Below are 24,286 nucleotides of genomic sequence, written 5' to 3' on the forward strand. Positions count from 1 at the left end.
CCGACGATCACCACCTTTTTTAATTAATTTTAGATTTTCAACCCGGGGTAGTTAGGTAGTGGCGGCTCAAGGGAAGGGGAGAGGTAGAGGCGCTCGCTTTTTCTTCTCTAAGCCCCCCTCCCCCCGTCTCTCTCCCTTGAACCGCTACGCAGGCTAGGGGTAGTGCAAGTAGGTTCTAGCTTTCATTTCTGTGGACCCGCAGACAAAACGAGACTTAGCGACGGGTGGAAATAGAGCCTACGCAGAAGAAACAAAACAGGTTTAAAATTTTGATATTTATTTTTATAACACTATAACACATATGCGACAAGTTATTAATTTTCAAAAAAAACGTTAGTTACTAATGAAGTCATAAGTAATAATTCCAAACGTAAACATAACTCTTCCAGAACTGAAATTTAATTTCTCAAAGGCTTCAGCCCTCACGCCAAGTAGGGTGCCAGGCGCTACGAACTCCTCCTCGATGTTCATGTTTATGTCCCCATTCCGTATCCTGCGGGATTGATAGATTGCATTAGTGAAATAGCAGCATTTTGATAACGTAATGTAGCCATTTGGAGACCCCCCTCCCCGGTGATATAAACAGGACCACAATGATGCGCTTCCACTTATAAGCCACCTCTACAAAAATGCATTCCCCGGCAAACTGTGGGAATATCGTGTAAAGACAACAAGCATGTAAAAGTGTAACACACAATGCGAGGTGGTTGTTGTACATTCAATGGTTATACTCGTATATTTTAAAATTTCAGACATAACTTAACATAACGAATCTAGAGAGAGAAAAAAGGAGAGTTATTTGACTAATTTTTAATCCCTTGCCCAAACTCCACTATAAAATGTGTAAACTGAAAAAGAAAAACATTTAATGAGAAAAGACTTTGGACCCGAAATTAATTTATTTTGCAAACCGGCTTTTACGCGAGGGTGCTCCACGGGCGCGACACCGCCCGTGAGAAAATTTGGATAGAAAAACAAAATGTACCTAACTATTAACTGCGGATATGTGCAGTTTTTACCTTGAATTGCGCATTTTTTGCTAAAGTTACCAATTTTACAAGATAGGATATAGAGCCAAACTCAATTCGGCTTTAATTTCTGATTTAATAATGAATATTGATTTGGCCGCCATTTTGAACCGGTTGTACAACTTTTATACTAATGTTAATATATATTAATTACCATTACCATTTAACCCAGAAGAAAAAAAAACTAATTTCAATCAGTAAACTTATATAAGCATAAATAAAATTTGGGAACAAAAAGGGCTGATTATACTACAATGATAAAGAATACTTTTACTAACAATTAAGAAGAACTTTTGGAGGGGTATCAACACGAAACGTTACAAGAAATTGCGTATATTAACAGAAAACGACATACTGTACATAATGGAAGAACTTTTTCGAGAATCGATACGTGTTCATCTCCTGCTTACTTTTCTTTCTTTCACAACCGCAATGTGTGCTTTGCTTTCTTCAAAATGTAATTTTATTAAATTTTGAGAGTTTTTTCCCGTCGTTGATTTAAAACCTTTTTCATAAAAATGGTTTTGTCTGCAACGACGGTCAACGAAAACTTTTTAGAGTCCGCTTCACTTTTTGGTTTATCGTTTTAATTACTCTGGTACAACAAGTGGCTTGATCCAAGAGAGGCAATAGCGATCAAAAATAATCTTCGACGTTCAAGGTAAAAGTACACTGATTTAGAATAATATAATATAAATATGAGTATGGAAAACTATATTTAGATAACTAGATTACCTATACATATCAATGTTTTTTGCAACAAATAACATACTAGCTTGTACTACAAGCTAGTATGTAGAAGTCCCTCCTGTAGTACACAAGTGATTGACGTAAGGTCCAGTGTTCCATATCAGCTTCTCCAACTAAACTACCGGACCTCCTTAGGCAGTACTTGTGCGGATTCGGGTATCACTAGCTCGTGTACGCAGTTGGGCCAGGGAGAGAGGCGCTCATTGGACATAGAAGATGAACGGATAAAAAGGAACCGTCGTGTGGTGTGTGGATGTCAATGTGAGATAGATAAAAAGGAGGGGGGGGTGCTCATAGGGAAGGGTGAACTTATTTCAATATGCGAGATCGAAGAGGGGCGCTTATCTGAAGTAGGGCGTCCTTACCAGTCATTACGGTACTTAAATAGCTAGAAAAACCCGGTGATTTTTGAGTCGCCACATCACATGACTATGGAATGCTATTTCAACAAAGACAACTTATACAAATTACAAGCCCTTTATTTCATTATTATTATTTAATTTTTTGCTTGGGGGGTGGGGGATGGGGGGGGGGGGGGGGGGAAGGCGTCATACTTTGCGCCACCATTTTTACCTCGACCATGACCTCGAAATAGAGAAGGGGAGGTGTAACAGTTCATGAACGGACATGCCAATTATGTCCGGACACGGTAGAGGACGAGTTCCACTTTGTCGTGCAGTAAATATGCGCAGTTAAGAACAAACTTTTTTTTTTTTCGAAAAATCTAGCAGATCCTGGTGATTTGATTTCGCTAAGAAATCGGAGAGACAGAATTTTGCTCTAAATACTTAACCCTCCAAAGATGATGGGGATGTTGATGAAGACTCTGACTTTATAATTCACTTTCAGCCAAACCTATGTACTAAATTTGTATACGGAGAAGTGGATAAGTTGCATTGTTTATTATCTAAAAAAATCCAAATTTTACCCCCCCCCCCCCTCCCAAACGCGTATGTTCGATGCCGTGTCACTATATCTCCGAACTGAATGAAAAATACATGTTCAAGCTAACAAAGGTGATAGAGTGGTTTTCAAAATCCCGTGCAACAAAATGTAATTGTTAATGTGTAATAGTCAAGCCAGAACAAAAGAGAACAAAAATATTACAGTGTATTAGACTTAGTTCAAACATTGTATTACCCATGAGCAGTATTTTAACAAACTACTTCCTTCTATCTAAATGACTTGTGAAACCATTCGAGTGGGCGCACTTGCCGCATTCCACCGTGCACTGGTGGCTAAGCGAACGGGAAAGCTATATCCGCTATAACAATTTCACACAAATTCGAAAGTCGTGAAGCCGGACTAATACAAAAACGTGAACGATTTCATAATCGTGAAGGATTTCCAAATCGTGAAGGATTTTAAAAATCGTGAACGATTTCGAAATCGTGAACGATTTCGAAATCGTGAAGGATTTTAAAAATCGTGAACGATTTCGAAATCGTGAAGGATTTTAAAAATCGTGAAGGATTTTTAAAATCGTGAACGATTTCGAAATCCTTCACGATTTTTAAAATCCTTCACGATGGCCCAGGACGGTGAACTGATCCGACAACAGTCTGACAGCATCAGCGTCACCAGGGTCATCAATGTGAAAACTAAAGTCACCTGTTATAATTAATTTCCCAGGATCCATTGCAAGGTGTTCAAGAAGAACAGAGAAATCACCAAAGAACATTCGAGTAGTAAGCTTGTTTACTTTAGACGGTGGAGGTCTATAAACGGTGACTAGACGCATCGATGAGCCCGATGCAGTGATAGAGAGATCAACATATTCCAGAGCCTTAAAGACAGTCGACCTATTAGGTTTAACATTTGAAGCCTTTCTAAGAAAGAAACCAATGCCGCCACCTCGTCCAGCACGCGGTAGGTGAATCAAGTCGAAGTCCCGTAGAGTGTTTATTACATCGGCAATAGTGGGATCTGAGCAGTTAGGAACAGGCAACCGGGTGCTTGTGTCATCAACCACGGTAGACTTAGAGTTGTGTTCAATAGTCAGCCAAGTCGCCACAAGGGCTAAGACATCAATTCTTTTGGATATGACAAGATCACAGATAGATGCAGCTTTCCTGTTTATGGCACGAATATTCCAAGTAGCTAAGTGTAATCGAGGCGCACTGTCCGGTGTAATTTTTCCAGTATTTATTTTTAAGAGATTAGACGAGTTCCTGGCATTATGAGTGTTGGCGCTGGTCGAATAATCAGGACGTGTGGTGATTAACACAGGTAGGTGTTGGCTATTGTTCTCGCAAAGCTTAGTTCCATGAACAATAGAATGGTTGCGGCCAGGATCACTTGAGATCGCGGTGTTGACATGAAGTTGTAACTCAAGTTGTAAATTAGCTTCAAATCTCTTCCTCTTTCCCTCTGAATCTGAATATACCCAGGTGCTTTAGTGTGCGAAAAAATGAGATATTAACAGGTTTCAGAAACAGATTCCTAGTTCTCATTTGGCGGCGAATACTGTAGAGGGACTCACGAGAGAATGTTGGTGTTGTTTTAGTGTACGAAGCTGTATGCAAATCCATAGCAGGTCTCGAAGAATAATCTAAGTGAATTTCTGGGCCAGGGTTTATAGAAATGTCCATAAATATTGTAACATCAATCGGAGGATCATGTCCTGGGATTGCTAGGGATGTGTAGCCATGTTTTGATATCTTGGTGACGGAATGCGTCGATCGGTGGAATCCTGATGGCACCAAGCGCAAAAAGACTGGCAAAGGCTTTAAAACAGTGCAAAAAAAAAAAAAAAAAAACTGGTGTTGGCTTGGGCGTTTCGGCGAAGACGAATCCATTTCATTGATTGCGAGAGATTTTCATGAGGAACAGTACCGATCATACACAAAATTAAACACAGAGCAAAAAACATCGTGGCCGCCATTGATCGGCGCCTACTTTATAAGTTTAATTATACAAAATAGGGACATGACTTTTACTGTTTTGATTCAATGGATATCCCCCTGTATCTATACTTGCTTTTACTGTAAGAATGAGAAGTCTTGAACTGAATGGATGAAAGACAAGGCATTTTGGTTTATTCAAAAGTATAATTTATTAGGCAGTTTTTGAAATTTGACTGGTAGCTAAAAACTTCGGTAACACATAAATCAATTTGATAGCAACGGAACATGTTTCCTTTATAAAGGAATGTTTATGATTTAAAATAACAGGGAAAATGTAAGACTGTATATTTCTATGTATCTGCTTTTTCTTCAGGAATATATCTTGTTGATTATTCACATGTCACTATGACTTGCTTCTTGGGTAAAGCTAGGATGAAATCATATAATTAATTAGAAATTATATATAATAGGTTCAACATTCAAGTTTGGCCCCAAATCAATTCAGAAAGATTGACTGAACTGTTTAGATAACATTACTAGAAAACAAATGGACTGCTTTTTCTGATGATTTATGTGTATTGATAGAAAGATCCCAACAATAAAAAACACTACCATTTATACATATTTATAAACTTAATTCCAACTTATAGTAGCTTGTAAATAGAATTAAAACTTCACACACCACAAAACAATCTTTTCCGAGCTCGAGACGATGTAAAAATAAAAACAAACAACAGCAAAGCAAGATTTGATCTACAAGCAACATCTTTTTTTTATAGAAGGCCTGCATTACTTCTATCGGCAGTTATGTGGACAAAGTCAAGATGCATTTTCTAGCAAAACATAGTTCCCCGCTACTTTAAGTACCTATAAGCTTTTGATTACTAATTGAAATCCTGTTTTCTGAGTTTTAAAGCTATGAAAAGTACATTTCAGGCATAAAAAACTCACCTTTTTCGAAGTTTGCAATCGTTGTTTTCTGGTCATGCGTTTGCTCGTTTTTTTTTTTTGCGTAAATCACGATGGTTTCGTATCTTTATTTCTACTGAGTTTCCTTATTTACATATTCTATCGGACTAGAAGGTAGAATTGGCATTTTTTACACCAGGAAGCGCTTTGAAACCTCTCCCCTCTGCATTTTGTACTTGACTTTTGCCGCTATCTTGAATTTGATCCTCACTCCACGGCGGTTGATTGACAAATGAGCCGATGCTTCCCTGGGAAGCGGCCTTTTATACCGCGCCTTCGTGTTTAAACAGCGAGCACTGCCGGAGCGCCAGGAAGCGTGGGCGCCTTATCAGCCGCTCGAAGTAGAGCGTCTGTTCGCCTTTGGTGAGCACAGTATGTAGGACCACCATGGTATTGAACACAGCCCGCCTTCGTGATTAATAGGACTGAGCATGGATTGGGAAGGCTGGCGGATGCTGGACGAGGAGGCGAAAGAGGCGGAAGAGGCGTAAAGGCGGCAACTGCGGCGGGAGCCTCTATAGCCGAACATATCAAACACGCTATAGCCGAACAAATCAAACACGCGAAATCCGGTTTCCCTAGGTCTCTAAACCTCGGGCAAAAGCTACTCTACGCCTTGCTCGCAACCCCCGTGGTGAGCACGGCCTCAGACACCACCCCACTACTCACGCAGCTAGAGATACACGTGGCTGAGGACAAATCATTCAGGACTAGGGTCCGAGACATATTCAAAGAGACAGTGATCACGCACAAGTTCGCCAAGGAGTCTCGTCGGTGGCTATCGGAGCCTTCCTATGGGTGCTGGCCACAGCAACTCAACTTTGCGGTCTTGTGCGCAACCGCCGGATGCGGGGTGTCCCTAACCGACCCCGCTTTCGCCACTCTTCCCTCTGTCATCAGGGGATTTCTAATGTATCACGTCTACTTTACCACGCGGAGGATACTCTACGAGCTCGGCGCCCCCCTGCCTGGCGACAGCCCGTTTACGCAAAAAGATAACCCCTACAAGAAAGCCGCTTTCGAGCTTCTATGAATAGAGTTCGGTTTGCCGCGTAAGCCGGACTTCCGATGGAAAGGCGAGCGGAACCACGGGCTAGGCGATGTGTTTGTGTTCTACCCGGGGGAGGGGTTTCGCAACGTGCACGTGATCCGTGGCTACGACATGGCGGCGGACGAGTACCTGAGCCTATTCGATCTGTTTAGCGACTAAGGTTGGCCGTACAAAAGTGGGAAGCAGGTGGGTTTCATACGCAACGACGACCACCGGGGCGTGCAATATAGCTGGTTTGCGCCTCCCAAAGGTGAGGGGCTGACAAAAGCAGGGCTACGAAGACTCGATCGCTCGGTCGAGGCGTTCGTCTACACAGTGCTTGGCGCGCAGGTAAACGCCCGTTCCTCTATCGTGGGGGCCGGTGGGCCGGCCATGGAGGCGCAGGCGGAGTTCACGAAGCTGCTTGAAGACGCGATCATAGAAAACGACATCGCTCAAAGCGTGCAAAGGTACCAGTTAGCCGTGCAGGAGGTGAGACTGAGTCTTGCGGTCGCACCAGGAGTGTGGCTGATGCCGAGCGATCTGGTGATAAACACGCAGTGTCGTGGGCTACCATCTCAGGCCAAGCAAATAATACCGTCGTGAACAACGTCGGCCGAAATCTCGTGAGCCGCCTGAAAATCACGTTTGCGGGAGAAACGCTTTAGGACAGCTTTACCTGTCCAAAGTTGAGAGAGAGGAGCGTCTGGAGCAGGGCATACAGTCAGAAAACATGCGCAAGCTTTGCTTCAAGGCTGGCGATAAAGCGACTAGTAACGCCAAGGAGAACGCTCTAAACGCCACCCACGGCGAAAAGTACACCATCCCGCTAGACCATTCTCTGTTGACGGACCACGGCGTACTGTACCCAAGGGCGCTCTCCGAGGCGCTGCTCTTCGAGATCACGCTCGCAACGGTTGATCAGGTAGTCGTCGGGAGCGATGCTATCAAATTATCCTACGGCATCAAAAATCTATTACTGGAATATGAAAGCCTGAGGGACGACAACTTCGCCCGGTCCGCAGCCGCCGCCTACCAAAGCGGCACAACGTTCTTCTACGAGCAAGTGAACCTCCAAAAGATCTTCGTGATTAGCAAAGGGACAGACAACGTAATCAACGAGAGTGTCAACCAGCCGCGAAGGTCTATGAGTGGTCTGTTGCTCCTCTTCGTGGAGCCATACAAGGCTGGGGCTCGCGACTCTGAGAAGTTCGTGTACCCCGACATCAAGAGCGTTCGCGTTACAATTGACGGCATGCCAAACAAGGTCTTCAGCCAGGGACTACGCCCCACGGAGTTCTGGAGGGAGGCGAAAAGGCGTTTCGTCAGTGGCAGCGGAGTACATAGTGTCAGCCCCGAGTCGATCTATGGCGATAACAAGTTTGCTCTGTGGATCGACCTTCGAACAACAGACGACAATGCTATCAATTGGGGCGGTCTCCGATTGGTCAACACCCGCGAAGGTGTGCATCTCGAGATAAAACGCACGGCAAGCGGCACGGGTACCGTAAACTGTCACGTGTGTGTGGTGGCCGACGCCCAAATGAACCTTATGAAATGGACAGCTAGAGTCCATACAATACTGAGTACAGTAGTACTCACGACAACGTCAAACGCATGAGCGCCGAGGAGGTGAGGAAGTACGAGAAGCGATACGAGACCGCTTTAGCCAGCCGGACTACAGATGCCCTGGCAGACAGCTTCCTGAAGCTTACGACAAAGCTAGTAGGCATGACGCTGCCGATAGACAGTGTGATCGATCTTCACAGTGACCTCGTGTCCGACTACATCATCAACAACGAGCTCCGCACATTGTGCGGAAACCTGTCTCTACGATGCGGTCGTTTGATGGCTTTAGCCGTCGGGGCGTTACACGTAGCACGTTATGTGAGCACCAACGGCATTAGTATGCACGAAATAGCAGTCGCGGACTCACCAAATGGCGAGTCTGCCATGACGACTTTAGAGTAGACGCTCATTTGAAAGCTTGCCACTTTTTCAGCAACCAAATAGTTGCATCACAAATGGAAGAACCTCAAGGAAGTATTAGTGCTCAGCATCTCACGGAATCTGACGAACAAGCTGCGGAACAAACTGCTCATGAACCTGCACGTGAGAAAGTGGAGAGAATCACGAGCCCAGAACCACCCGCCACCCGACCTAAACACCCTGGAAGAGTCGAAGCTGGAAGGCGCTTGGCAGAGTGGAACCGACTTAACAGAGAGAAGAAAAAAGCTGTGCAGCACGTTGAGTCGCCGGTCGCTAGCGAGTCGCAGGGCCGCGGTAGATTATGTAGCTTTGGTGACATTGCTAACCAAAGCCTCGAGTTGTGGCGCGCAGACAGCGAGTGCGTTAAGAAATTCGCCCATGTTGTTCTCCGAGGGCCTACCGACCTCAGAAAGACCGCCACGGCACTACCCGAGCAAACGGCAACCGCCTGTTGGAGACTGATACACCTGTTGCAATACATTGCCGACACATAATGGCGGCGAAGCGCATGTCCGCAAAGAACTCGATGCGTTCCTTCGTCCTCTATACTACGCCAGAGGTGGCTTCCAGGGAGTGACCGCTCTGCATGCCAAACTTCCCAAGGGCTCAGCCTCCATAGACCTAGTGCGCAAATGGGAGGTGCAAGTGGAGTTCGACATTGGAAAGTCGGAAATGCTAAACCAGCACTTTCGGGAAAATTTCTCCGATGAAGATACTGACTCGGTACCATTACTCAAGCGCAGATTCCCCCAGATTCCAAGCATTGCCGTCACAGAGGAGGGAGTTCGCAAGTTACTTGCAGGTCTCAAGTCATCAAAAGCAGCTGGTCTGATGGTTTCCATCCACGCGTGCTAAAGGAGTGTGCACCGGTGATATCGCCAATATTAAAACAGATCTTCCAGAAGTCCCTGGACGCCGGCAACCTGCCCCGGGAGTGGCGCATTGCGAACATATGCCCTATACACAAGGAAGGCGACCGATCTCTTGCCTCCAAACATCGCCTAATTTCTCTTACTAGCGTTATTTGCAAGATACTAGAACACATTGTGTGCTCGCACATAAATCGACACCTAGAAGCTCACCAGATCTTATCTGACTGCTAGCATGCCTTCAAGAAAAAGCGCAGTTGTGTGACACAACTGTGTTTTAGCATAAACGACTGGGCCTCAGCCTTGGACCGTGGCTTACAAACCGACGCCTTTGTGTTAGACTTTGCGAAAGCTTTTGACAGCGTCCCCCACGAACGGCTCGAGTCCAAACTATACAGCTATGGAATCGGCGGCCAAACATTGAAATGGATTGATGCCTTTTTGTGTGAGCGGTACCAGCGTGTTTGTGTCAATGGGGGAAAGTCAAGCTGGACGCGGGTTACATCAGGTGTGCCCCAAGGTACTGTCTTTGGCCCAGTCCTGTTTAACCTGTTTATAAGTGACATACAAGAATCTGTGCAGTCCACGCTTTGTTAAGGCAGACTTCTTCTCCTTCGAACCCGGCACAATGACGCGCCTCCTTTCCAAACTGGGTTGGCAGCCACTCGAAGACCGCAGGCGCACCTAAACAGTGGCCTAAATAATGCCTCTATCCTGTCACTCGAAGATCTGAGGAAACCGTCTCGCGCCTTGTCCCGCACTCAACACTCTGAATTCTATACTATTCCTAACGCTACAACTGACATATATAAATATAGTTTTTTCCCCGTGCACTGAGACTGTGGAACAACCTACCACAGTCTGTAATTGTAATGATAGGCTGCCCAGAGGCCTTCCACGCTGGGCTTTAGACTCGGCACTGCGCTGCGCACTGACATATTGTACAATAGGTTGCGCATTTTTTTAAGTAAAGTGAAGTGAAGTGGGTAAGCTCGCAGCCCGTCGGAGACTACACACAGACACACCCTCCTCCGACTACCTACGCCCATTTCTCGGAGCAGATACCAAACCGTATCCACCAGTCGGACCTACTATTCTTGCCAACCGACCGCGGGTACAAGTATGCCCTAACCCTTGTTGACGTTGCTTCACGATGTAAAGCCGCCCACCCACTGAGAACCAAGAAAGCGACCGTTGTCTCCCGCGAACTCGCTGACATCTATGCGGAGGGACCTCTCAAATGGCCTAAAGTCCTCATGGTTGATGACGGCACGGAGTTCAAGGGTGCTACCACAAAGCTCCTAACAGACCCCGGGGTGGAAATCCGACGGGCTGAGCCAGGGCACCACAGGAGCCAAGCCTTCGCCGAGTCTTTCCATCGCTGGCTGGCACAGCGCCTATTTCGTGCGCAGTACTCGAAAGAGCTTGCATCCGGCGAAACAAACCGCGACTAGGGTACTGCTTTGCCAGTCGTGATCTCGGACATAAACGCAACGAAGACTCGCATGATTGGCTTTGCGCCTAAAGACGCCATAAAGCTGAGGCGCGTGACTCTTAAAGCCGAAAAGCACCTCCCGTAGAGGTCACCGTAAACGAGGAGGACCTCCAAGACAAGGGCCGACGGCGAGCAACGAACCCGTGGTAGACAAGCAATGCATACCCAATACTAAAAGGGTTATGGAGCCCGGAGAGCCAGTGTTGTATTACACGGCGTACTCTAAGCACGGCTTCACGCGTTCACAGTTGCGTGTTGCGTGATCAACGCTTGTGCCTTCTATTGCAGCTAAGGCACGTGAGTCTGACATTCCACTTGTTGTTACCCTGACTGTCGTCTAGCCGGTCGATACTGAAGCATTGGGGATGGCTCTTGGTGTATCCCTGAAGCAGAAGCTGAGTGCCACAAACCGTGCACTTCTTTTCCGCGTCTTCAATCATGCCGATTACGTGGTCTACCGTTAGAACGTGGTGCGATCCCGTGTACTTTGTGCGACCCTTTTTCCTGTCGTCTATAGCGTATCGCCTTATCCGTGCTTCGATGAGATCTTCGCTGGGCGTCGCTCCCCCGGTACGTCCGGGAGCCCAAGGAAAAGAAGACATATCGCAGGACAAAACAACGAGCTTAAGCCAAATACGGTTTCCGTGTCAACCCTAGCAACTAGTGCAAAGAGCGAGACTAGCGGAAACACAGGGAAAGCAGAGAAGAGCTCGAAAAATGGGCGCGAAAACATCGCACGCCGCGTCTGACGTTTTTGTTGCTTTCAGTTGCACGCTACTGTGAGTTGTTTGAAGTTTAAAGACATGGACGTAAATCAGCGCGCACAATTTGCTAAGGACAAAGGCCTGTGCATTCGTTGTCTTACCTCGAGCGAGCATATAGCGCGCAAGTGTGACAAAACAGGCAGTTGTGGCATAGACGGATGTGCCAAGCGACACCACCCCTCGATTCTCGGTGCGGATCGCGTGTTCGTTGGAGCCTCGTCAGCAAACTGCTGTCACGACCAAGTACTCTTGCAGATAGTTCCTGTCAGTGTAGCTCGCTCCGATGGAGAACATGAAGTTACTTTTGCGCTGCTTGACGCTGGAAGTCAGACCTCCCTGATTCTCGAGAGTCAGGCGGATAAGCTAGGACTAGACGGCGAAGCATCTGAACTGAACATCGGCACCGTTAACTCAACACAGACCCAGCATTGTAAGAAAGTATCTTTCATGGTTCACGATAAGAACGGGGAGCAAACGACAGCCGTGACCGAAGCCTATACCATCAAGAGGCTGAACCCGGGAGTAACCCGGGAAGCCATTCAGGGGTGGCCTTATCTCAGCGGACTGGACATCCCAGAAGTCGATTCGCGAGACGTAACCATGTTATTAGGAGCGAATGTGATAGATGCAATCTGGCTGCGTGAAGTGCGAAGAGGTGCGCGACGTCCTTTGGCTGGACCCTTACCGGTACCGTAAAGGGTTTCGTCCCACCCGAGCGTCTTGATGTACCAAGACGAATTGCTTCACCGTGAAGTTCAAAATTGGTGCCGACTCATTTGGAACCAAGTTCGAGCATGAAACAAGACAAGAAAGCCGTAGAGATCCTTGAGAAGACAGTTAAGCGAAGAGGCGACAGGTACGAGGTCGGCCTGTTGTAGAAGGCCGAGAGCGTGATCCTTCCTAGCAGTCGCGAGATGGCGGAGGAACGCTTGAAATCGACCGAGCGAATACTCAAGCGTGATAAATCAGTCGCCGCTAAGTATTGTCAGGTCATTGAAGACTACGTACAGAAGGGGTACGCTCGTAAACTGACGGATAAAGAGGCTAACGTAGCAGAACCAAGAGAGTGGATCCTCCCGACCCATCCGGTTTTGAACCCCAACAAGCCCGGAAAGGTACGAATGATGATGGACGCTGCTGCAAAGAGTAAGGGAGTCTCGCTAAACGACAATCTACTGATCGGACCGGATCTTCTGAACAGTTTAGTTGGTGTTCTGCTTCGGTTTTGAGAGCATCCTGTAGCCATCGCGGCTGATATTGAGGCTATGTTTATGCAGTGTCGTGTCTTTCCCACTGACCAGCCACCGCTCAGGTTCCTCTGGCGCGATCTGGAAGATGGAAGGCGTCCAGATGTCTACCAGATGGTGTCGATGATATTCGGGGCAGCATCTTCCCCCTGTACCGCTAACTACGTACTACGCAAGGCTGCGGATGACCACCGTGAGGACCCGGCATTTTCCAAGGACACCCTTGAAGCGGTCCACACTAACTTCTACATGGATGATTTTCTAAAGTATCTTCCTAGCGAAGCCAAAGCCGTACAAGTTCATCTCGAGAGGGTTTTGACGCAGATACCCACTGATGAGAAAGCAAGCCCGCGTCTGAACTTGGACCTTGACGAGCTACCGGTGGAACGCACGCTAGGCTTAAAATGGAACACTGAAACGGACGGGTTTCAGTTCTCGGTCTCGATGCGCGAAAGTAGTTCTACAAAGCGAGTCGTTCTGAGCCAAACCGCGACAGTGTTTGCCCCCTGGGAGTGCTAGCTCCTTTCCTCCTCACTGCGAAATGCCTCATCCAGGCTTTATGGCAAAAAAAAACGCGACTGGGACGAGCCCTTGGATGAGGAAGACTTCAAGACTCGGGAGCAGTGGCAGTGCGACCTGATCAGCCTCACCAAATTCGATATTCCACGATGCATTCATCCAAAAGCACCATCCGGGATCGTCGCCGAGCTACACGTCTTTGAAGACGCTTCGGAGAAGGCGTTTGGCGAGGTTCGTCTCACCCGACAGCGGAATCCATGTGTCGTTCCTCATGTCACGAAATAGAGTTGCCCCTTTGCGGCAGATAAGTATCCCGCGACTAGAACTGCATGCCGCTGTGTTGTCGTCTCGTCTAGCGGAGACCGTGAAGAAGGAGACGACGCTCAACATCGTCAACACCACGTTTTGGAGTGACTACAGTACATTGCAAATGAGAGCCAAAGATTTCATACCTTCGTAGCTAACCGTGTCGCCGAGATCCAAGATTCCTCTGAACCAAGCCAGTTTCGTCATGTCCCAGGGCGGCTTAACCCTGCAGATGACTGCACCAGAGGACTGAGTGCCTCAGAACTAAATGCAGACTCCCGCTGGATTAACGTACCGGCGTTCCTGTCACAGACCGAGGATCACTGGCCTCAAGAGCCACCCGCAACAATTCTGACGGATGATGATGCGGAGGTAAAGGCCAGCTGGGTGGGACATGTTTCGTGTGACAAGTCCTGCTTTCCCGACGCTGAGAGGTTCTCGTCTTGGACTTTTTATCGTCGTGTTATAGCGTGGATGTATCGCTTTATTCACAACGCGCAGCTCAACGAGTCAAGTCAACGTTGACAGTTGCAGAGCTAGAGAATGCTGACGATATCGCTGTTAGACAATCACAGATGGAGTCGTTCGAAGAAGATGTGCTTTACTTAAAGCGGACAAGCCTCTGCCGCAGCGTAGTAGATTAGCAGCACCTCGACCATTCCTTGATGAAAACGGAGCTCACCGCGTAGGAGGTCGTCTCAGCAAGGCGAACGTCAATGAAGATGTCAAGCATCCGCTAATCCTGGACCCGAATAATTCAGTGACTCGGTTAATCGTATTACATTACCATCGTAAACTTTGCTGTGCGAGTGTTGACCACGTCCGAAACGAGCTGCGACAGCGCTACTGAATCCTAAAAGGGCTAGCTGCCGTCCGCAAAAGTGTCCTACGAGTGCGTACTTTGTCGGCTGAGACAAGCACGAGCTCAACTCCTCGTCATGGCAGACCTACCCAGTTGTCGCGTAGCCTCCGAGCAGCCACCGTTCACACATACAGGTGTGGATTATTTGGGGCCCATGTTAGTTCGGCGCGGAAGGAGCAATGAGAAGAGATATGGCATGCTTTTCACATGTATGACCACGCGCGCTGTTCATCTCTAGATCGCGCATTCTCTAGAAGCTGATGCTTACATTATGGCCATCCAAAGAATGATGGCTAGACGAGGGAAACCGGCTCATATGTACTCTGACAACGGAACCAATTTTGTTGGAGCTGAGAAGGAGCTTCGAGATGCTCTTGTAGAATGAAACATGAATCACATCGCTGATGAAATGTCACAAGGTGGAGTACAGTGGCATTTTAACCCGCCAGCCTCCCCTTACTTCGGAGGTGCATTGCAGCGCTTGGTGCAGTCTGCTAAGCGCGTGCTGAAGGTCATCGCTGGAGAGCAGCTAGTAACCGATGAGACGCTCCTGGCGTTCATGGAAGAAGTCGAATCGCTGATGAACAGTCGTCCCCTGACTCACCTAGGTGGGGATTACCGTGATGAAGAAACTTTGACCCCTAATCACTTTCTGCTTAGGCGCGCAAGCCCGAATCTTCCTCCTGGAATTGTTACAGATCGAGATCTTTTGGCACTTTTGGAGAAGATAGCTACGTGAGTACCTTTCGTCCCTTACGGAGAGGCGGAAGTGAAACAGGGAAGTCAAGGACATCCAAGCAGAGGACGTGGTCCTGGTCATCGATGAGAACACAGCCCGTGGGCGCTGGCCTATTGGTCGAGTAGTCCGTACCCTTCCTGGACGGGACGGGGGAGTGCGAGCCGCGGAGGTGGCCACCAAGAGTGGTGCGTATGTGCGTCAGGTGACAAAGCTGTGCGTGTTGGAGCGAGCATAAAGATGTATGTGTCCCCCGCCCTACCTGGCGTCGCACACGGGGGGAGGATGTTACGGACTGACTCGCGGACTCCCTGTGCGGAGGGGGTCACGTGACTGCCGAGCCGCCATGAGTTTCACTTCGACGAAGACCAGCGAAGTGATTGGGGCGGCTAGGTAAGTACTGTTGTTTATCGGCGTTTTATGATGCTGTTTATACGTTTTAGATTACTGTTCAAGCATAGACTATATCGGATTGTCTATCTATGTTGTTTTTTAACACTTGTTATCGCCGAGTGAAGAAATTACATGCCGGATTTTATGGATACCATTTTGAACTTATATCGTATGGCATTGCTATTTGTTATTATTATTTTTAGCGTCATGTAAATAAATACCGAGCCACCGAGTCGTACCGTCGTTGTTTGATTTCGCGGCAACATAGGGTTTTGTGATGTATTGAAGAATAAGTGCGAAAGTTGTGCTTCGAACTGGTGTAAGTCGGCCGAAGTTTTCTTTTAAAGGATCCTAAGCAACCTTTTGGGCTTCCTGTGGTTTGCTGTATTTTCATCGGATGGCGGCCATTTTCGGTGCCATCGAAAATGGCCGCCAATGAAACGTTCCAATGACGTCTATATAACGCTCCAAATGACTCCCATCTCACGTTACGTTACTAAACATTCATTTTGGACACTCCTTAATGATTGCTTCATCTGTTTTTGGCAATATTTTCTGGAAGTTTTCTGGGAACAAGTGCTTTTTAATGATAATTTTCTTAGAGTGAGGAAACATTCAAGATAAAGTTCACCCCTCCAAAAAATATCACCAAACATCGCGCTACAAATCTCTATGAAATCACGAGAAGGAGTAAAATGGAATATCGCCGACATGGAAGGGCAATATGACTGTGAGTTTACAAAGGATAACACAAAAGGTTAACCAGGAAACCGATGAGAACTGTTAGAGGATCGAGTGATCGCAAGCGTCGTGGAGGTAAAAAGGTTGTAATCTTCTCGCCTCTTAAAATAAGGAAACGCTCGAATACTACGCTGAACTATGTGCCGATTTTCCTTTGAAATGTATTTAGGATTTTTTACAAAGAATAGAATAGAAGCATAATCAACGCAATTGTTCCCTCAAACAAACATGTAACAAATATGATATTATAAGTAATAAATCAAGATGATATCTAATAAATAACAATAAAGGATTGGAAAACAAATATTGTCTTATTAGTTGTTAAATCAAGCCCTCAAATGTTATGTTTGGTCTCAAAGGCTGTCCCTTAAAAAAAGTTTTGCGTTATTCTTGTCAACTCTTGTTTTGGTTTTCCATTTTTTTCTCAAAAGCCTAAAACATCACACTGCAAAATGACCTAATGCCCCTTTTTTCCTCTGTTTAAAATAGCATGAGAGAAAAATAGCTTTGCAGACATGTTTCCCCCAAAATACTCAAGGTATTAAAGTAAATATAACTCTTGGTTGGATAATAAGTAATTTTTCCTGGCCTGTAGGTTGGCCTGACAACAGATTTTTATTTATCTTGGCTTAGAATAAGCTTACAATGGCGAAGTTTTTTTAATACAGTGCCCAAGCTTGTACTTTCTTTACTCATAAAGACTATATATATAAACTCATATAATGCGTGAGTGCAGGCGTGCATATAACAGTGCTCAATACATAGGTGTAGAGCGGGATATATTTAGGTTTGTAGGAAAAAAACACGCGAACTACCGTTTTATCTCTACAAGCCTGTTTCGTGGTTGCCCACGAAACTCCTGATGAGTGGGCAACCACGAAACAGGCTTGTAGAGATGAAACGGTAGTTCGAGTGTTTTTTTCCTACAAACCAAAATATAAACTCATATATATATATATATAAACTCATAAAGACTATATATATATATAAACTCTCTGAAAGTTTCTTTATTATTGACCATCTAAAAGAAAATACTTTTATTTTATTTTCGTATTACAAACAAGCAAACAGTCGTCCATGTTATAATGAAGTATATATATATATCGTGTTTATTTACATCGCTTAAGTCACAACAAGAACCGTTTTGGCAAAGATACACAAGGGAAACTCAAAACAATTTTCTCACAAATGAAGTGTATTTTTTAGCGGGAACAATTTGTGTTTCCACAATTTGTTTACCCTACCGTCCTCTTTCTTTCGTTATTTTAGAAATAACGGCCTTGAACCGATTGTGAACATAGACGTCGCTGTTCGTTGATCGCGCTGTACCGTAATAACATAGCTTCCATAACTCTGTATCAGTCCTGAGAAAGTACAGTGTACAGAAAAAGAGCTCATTTACAACCTATGTCGTCTGCTCAATAACTCCCCAAACAAACAACACGGTTTCAAAATGCTATGAAGGCACAGAAAGAATGTTTGATTTTTTTATAGAACTTTCATCAATATAATTTCTTGGAATGTATCCTGAAACGCGAAAGAAAAATGTCGTGCGCTCGTGGCGTCATTCCTTTGCACCTTATTAAAATGCCTGTACAAATTTGCATATACATATTCCTGTACTTTACATATTTTTTTAGTGCACCATTTTTTTTTTTGTGAATTTTTTTTTGTGAATAACTTGTATTGTCAGAGATTCACTTAATAAATATGAGATTTCAGAAAATAAGTCTTACAAGATCTAAACTGATGTACTTTTTATAGCAGAGCCAGCGCGGCCGCAGGCCGCGCGCGGAGCTCCATAGGTATAGAAATATGGTATAGCTTAAGCTATGCGACTTGGTTTTGTGGTCATCGCGCGGGTATCCTGTGGTGTGACAATCCATCCATCCAGTCAATCGTGCAAATCCCAGGCCCCCTCGGTCTTACTTTTTACGTATTTTTATTTTTTACCGCCATCAAAGTTCGTATGTTCACAGCAAAAAAGGCAGATTGAAAATAGTATTTAATGAGAAAATATGCGGATTCAAATGGGCTGAAATCTTTGAGGAACCGTTTTGTCTGAAGTATGAGCCGATAGTAAAATCTACCCGAGTGTTCGTGAATCCCGTCCGTTGCAGCAGCAAAAAGAGGACTACTTAGAGGCTCTACACTACCATTCTAATAACATTCCTTCACGTCTATATCTATGGAGATCTATAAGGAGATCCTGAGAAGAAAGGGCCTTGGCACTGGACGAAATAAAGAATTTAAGTGCATTTTAGACATATCCGAAATGTACCTTAAATTTACTATAGTCTATAAGTTGCATTTAAAGGCCACACTTAAAGTCAGTAGTAACTTTAAAAAGATTTAAGTGTTTATTTAAGGATTATTAAATGTACTAATAACTTTAAGGTCAAATTAAAGTTGTCTTAAAGACATTAGTAACTTTAAACAACTTTCTTGCTCTTTATTGATTACTTAAAGTTATCAAGATATTTAAGCTAGACGAAATAAAGAATTTAAGTTACATTTAAGTGGGGCTCTTATAGTCAGTAGCAACTTTAAGTAGATATTGATTGTTAACTTAAATTCCTTTAAATGTAGTATTGACTTTAAGTAACTTTCTTTGCCTTTATCGAAAACTTAATCTTTAGGAGATTTAAGTGTCTTTCATTAGTTCTAAATTTCATCATATTCGTTGGACTTAGAAAATATTTTCCGTAGTTTAGAAGTTAATTTAGTTTCTAAACATTATATTTTTGGCTAATATCAGGAACGTTTTATAAAACGCATATAAATAGCTTTAAGAATATTCGGTTTCTTGTTTAACCAAGTGATTTGTATTTTGGCAGAAAGAAAAAGCGATGAAAAATTGATATTCGCATTATTTTAGTATTACTTTGCCTTTAGCAGTAATAATAACAGCTTCACCGGCGGAGAGGAAGTCAGTCATACACGAGAGGAAGTGACGCGCAAGCGTATCTATTGTTTTCCCTTCACGTGACTACCACGGCGGGCTTTTCGCATAGCGTGTTTAGAAGTGTGACTTTGGTTCATCTAACTTCTCTCTAAATCCACGCCAAAAGATGCGCTATTTCTTTCAATGACATCAAATCAAATGGCAAAGCCTACCAATGAAAACATGTTGACCACATAACCTTCAAGTTTGGAGGAAAAACAGAGCTTTAAATGCGGGAAATCAGCGACTGCGTGCGTGAGGTGAGAATTTTAACAGTGAAGACAGAACTCGCTGAAATTCTCGCCGAAAGGGAGCCTCAGAGACTTTCAGGTAAGCCTAACTGATCAGAACCAGTTCTTGTTCATTCGTTTCTTGATTACTTTTTGTCTTTAAGGGCAACCTGTCGAGTTTAGGCGATCTTTTTCCTCTTTGAGTGTCTATCATTCGATTCGAATCAGCGTTCCGCCGTACGCTAAAGAGCCTTCGGTTCTATCTTATCTGGCCAGCGGAGAAATCTTATATTCTTCACATGAAGCACTTGTTTTATTGAATTGTATTTTATACAAATCAATGTTTTTTTTTTAAGATTATGCTCGATTGTTATTGAGCTAGTACATTGCTTGGCATCTCTTTATTTTTCTGGTAATCATTAAGAATAATTAATCACAGAACAATGCCAATATTGTCAGCCTAGATTTCAAATACCAAATCAATTGTTGTTAAAATTATTGTTGTTTTTTCCTGGGATAATGCTATCCCAGAAAAAAAAAACACAACAAATGAAACCAGATATAGAATGATGATTTTCAATTGTAAGAAAACAACCTTTTTACATTTTCAGCGGAAAATCCCTAAGAAATGTTGCATTTTTTTATTGTGTCTGTTTACTATAAGTTTTAGTTGTCCAGTATTCTATGCTTTGGTTCGAAAAAAAGGATGACACTTAATTCCAAGTCAGTCAACATAATCAATATAAGCAATCAATATCAGGGGTTTCATTAGAAGGCAGGTACCGGCAGTTAACCGCCGCCGTCAACTTAAAACGCTGATCTCAGATCTAATAAAGTTTGCAAATGAAGCATGATTCGTGATAAAATACCATTTGACATTATGCTATTGTCGCTATCATCTATTCTTGATTTTGATTGTTTTTCATTAAGTTAAGTCTGTTACTTTTGAACATATTCATTTTTTATTGCTCGAGAGTCGTAGCGTTTTTTTTGCCACCATCCTTGATGTGAAACCAGAAAGATCTTTCTGCTATTCGAGCCTGCTAATTGATTTTTCCCTTTTAGCTGCATTTAACAGTATTTCCAAAGCCTGAAGGATGACATAAATAAAAAGTATGATGGGACACTGGATGCTCATAGGAAATCATGCAGACAGTACCAGACGGTCATCATAGTGAGTATTTAAAATTGAATATTGTTGGTGTAGTTAAACCCTCTGAATTTTCTCATTAAAATTTTCTCAGCTTTAACACAATAGCATTTTAGTTTTTATGAACTCCTTTTATTCTTAAAATTTCCACAAAGGTTTTGATAGGTTGGTATCAATATTGCTATTATACTTGCTTGAATGGCTCTTTTAAAGGATTGTATTAAAATTTAAAATGCTGTATTTGCTGGAAAAAGTAGACTTGCACTTGTGCAGCACTTGTGTTTTTGTAAACAAATCAAATGACTTTTTGTTCGGCGAACTTCCACTCTCTCCAGCCTTTGGTGGCAACATAACAGCACAACAAGTAACTAATTCAGCATTTACAAACTATCCAGAAAATTAGAGATTGTCAGTAAGTGCTTATCCCCTTGTGTGAGGGTGCCACACAAAAAGCCATCGGATCACCTTAGTGCAAGTTCACTTGGGGAGTGCACTAATGAAAAAACAATATAGATTCCAAAAAGGATGACAAAATAAAATAATAGTTTCTGAAGCCATAGTCACTTCTCTTTCCTGGTCAAGAAAACATGAAACTGTGCAAAGCTTTTCCTGCATTTATGGCTATGAAGACAGGAATAATAAATTGAGCTCGACAAGTATAGGCTTTATAAAACAGTGCAGATACTTATCAAACAATTTCTTCCTTTACAGAAACAGCAGAAAGTCCTAAATGCTGTGGAGACTATTAACTGGCCAGAGAAGAAAAAGAAGAGGTTTGCCGATGTTCTGAATGATGTACACAACATTTCATCGGAGAAGAGCGAGGAAGAGGGAGATGGGGTTGTCTTCTTCTTTAAATCATTGAAGTGGGAAAAAAAACATTGATTATTTCCTACTTTCATTAATATGCTTTTGAGTCAAGCTGACTGTTTGATTTTTGTTCTACATTAGTTTTCGTAGTTAGCATTTTATCACATAAAAGATAGCTTTTTAGATGTAAGTTATAAGATTTGTATATCAAATCAGATTTCATGCCATTATGCACATGTAAGAGACGACTAAGGATTTAAATAAAAATAGAATGGAAGCTTAATATTGATTGTGTCTCCCTGCTCAAAAATTATTATGATGATGTGGATTAAACTATGCAAAATTCTCAGTGCTCCAGCCTTGAACGCTGTAGAACCACACACAATCTATATTGAAAAACACCTAGAAACGTTATTTATAGGTTCTTAAATATGAAATTGAGATAAACTTTTTTTTTTCTTATTCAATATAGTCATCTAAATATTTCCGGCATTCCGACATAGGTGTCAAATTGTATGTGTTAACACCCGCTGTTCTCACTGCGCGCGGGCTCGTTTTATGGAGTCGACTTGTGAAAAGAAAGAGCTGTTTTTAAACGCTTGTATCTTTGCCTGTTGTCAAATTTCGACATTTTTTCTGATATCATATGAAAACTCTTTACCTATTCTTCATATTGGGATAAGTAAATATTAAAAACAAGTTACTGGGATTTAATGCTAGTGCTTACAATGCTTACTAACAATACACTCAAGGGGGTACTTGATTTAGAGCCTAGCTCTGTTGTGCCTTCCGCACCAGTATAACTGGTGAAATAGAATAAGAATAAGAATAAGGGGCAGTTTAAGTTGTACAAATCTTCAAATCTTTTGTCTAAATAAAATGGAGATATTGTCCTTTAAAAGTATTCAAATGACAAAAGTGGATTGGAAATCGCACACACTTCAAATTGAACGTTAGTCAGAGGGAAAAATAAAACTCATAACCGCCAATGAAAAAAGTAGGTTAGCTGGAGAAAATGATATATGCTATCGTCTGGCAACACTACCTCTAATCCCATAAACTTGAGCATATCTTTCTGTTCTCCCTCGCTTGGCCCAATATGTCTTGCCGTGAAAGCATCTGAAGGAGGTGCTAACTGCTTCATTTGAAACGATCCCGGGACAGAAGAGCAACATCTCGCGGAAACAAAACTTGGCACATAAGAAATCTTCAGAGGTCTGCTGTGTTGGCTCGATTGCACAATTCTTACAATCGAACTTCTAGCGTTGCTTGTTCGAACGCTTCTACCGGCGCGAAAAACCGCTCTGTACATGATTAAGGCAATTTGTAAAGCCTTTTGAACAACTTAAGTTGAAGTACGGTAAGTTTAGGTAGTAAAATGGACAGTATATTCGCCGTAGCTATGACCTACCAGTAGATCGTGGCATGTCTATGGCTTTAGTTTGCTAAATATGGCGTGTTGCAAATATGGTAATGTACAACAATCACAAACTGGTTTTACTCTTGTTTTGTAAAATCGTCACCAGTTACAGCTTTCAACAATGGGGAATACAAATTTTATGATGAAGTCACTTTGCTACCTCACTAAAATCAAAACATATCATAAAACAAAGCCGGCTTTCATTTGGGATTTCTTTTCGACCGTCGGGAGTCCTGTGGCGCCTAAACAGTACGAAGAGCACTGGATCGGCCAAGGTTCGGCCATACAGTCGATTGACAAAAGGTTGTCCTCTGTACCGTTGCAGAACTGTCCTTGTGGTGAAAGTGTCTAACCAATCAGATAGGACTACATGTGTCCAATCATAGACCTTGTTAGAATACCACAAGTGTGACACTGGGATCGAGCTACTACTGATAAACAAGTGAACGCAATGCGAGTAAAACATTCAATTGATAATCAATCAGTTCCACTATCTAAGTTGGGCTAAGTTATACAGTAAGATTGCAGCTATAAGCTTACAATTTGATAATTGTCAAAAGTCCCCTAGGTAACCTGGTTTGATCTTTCTCTGCCTCATAAAAATCAATACGGGGAATTGGCAATATCCTCAGATTTGCCTTTTCTAAGGGTCTGTTTACATTAAAAATATCAGCCCTGGCTGAAGCTTTAGTATGGCCAGGCGGCTAAAAATGTTTTTCATATTAGTAGCTAGCTTCAGCCTGTACTAAATTCGTTTTTGAACAGTTAAAACTATTCACAGCACCTCGGCATGTTTTTAGCAGTTCTTAAAATTTGGTGAAACGCTGGACGTTCATATAAAAAAAGGTCCTTATAAAAAAAGAGTGTTCTTTATTTATGTGATTACATGGAGATATTCCATCCACTACTGGAGCTTGGGGTGAAAATCCTAGCACGGGTGAGCTGCCCAGGCTGGAAATCTCGCTCATATAATAGAAAAAGCAATTTTACAAGCATTTTAGGAATACCCGGTTGGACCCCCTGACTGTGTTGAAAACTCAGCCTGGGTTGAAATTTTTAATGAGATAAAAAGAAATCAACAGTCGTTAGAATGCATCTCTATCAGGCGTGTCATCACCATTGACCACCAAAAAGTTGGTATTTGATTTTGAACAGTTGTCATGTTAGACTTTTTCCATAGCTATCTAT

General features: G+C 43.5%; 2 long non-coding RNA genes across 2 annotated transcripts; one reads left to right on the top strand and one right to left on the bottom strand.

Annotated features, from left to right (window-relative positions):
• Positions 1 to 260: 260 nt before the first annotated feature.
• Positions 261 to 23,129, bottom strand: LOC125561011. The gene is made up of 2 exons (XR_007307010.1): positions 22,724 to 23,129; positions 261 to 493 (listed from the first exon to the last, which is right to left on the bottom strand). It is a non-coding gene; the product is annotated as an uncharacterized LOC125561011 (long non-coding RNA).
• Positions 18,240 to 22,031, top strand: LOC116613710. Its single transcript, XR_007307008.1, has 3 exons — positions 18,240 to 19,818; positions 20,784 to 20,892; positions 21,580 to 22,031. It is a non-coding gene; the product is annotated as an uncharacterized LOC116613710 (long non-coding RNA).
• Positions 23,130 to 24,286: the final 1,157 nt, after the last annotated feature.

Source organism: Nematostella vectensis, chromosome 1 (assembly GCF_932526225.1).
Source record: "Nematostella vectensis chromosome 1, jaNemVect1.1, whole genome shotgun sequence".
Taxonomy (NCBI): Eukaryota; Metazoa; Cnidaria; class Anthozoa; order Actiniaria; family Edwardsiidae; genus Nematostella; species Nematostella vectensis.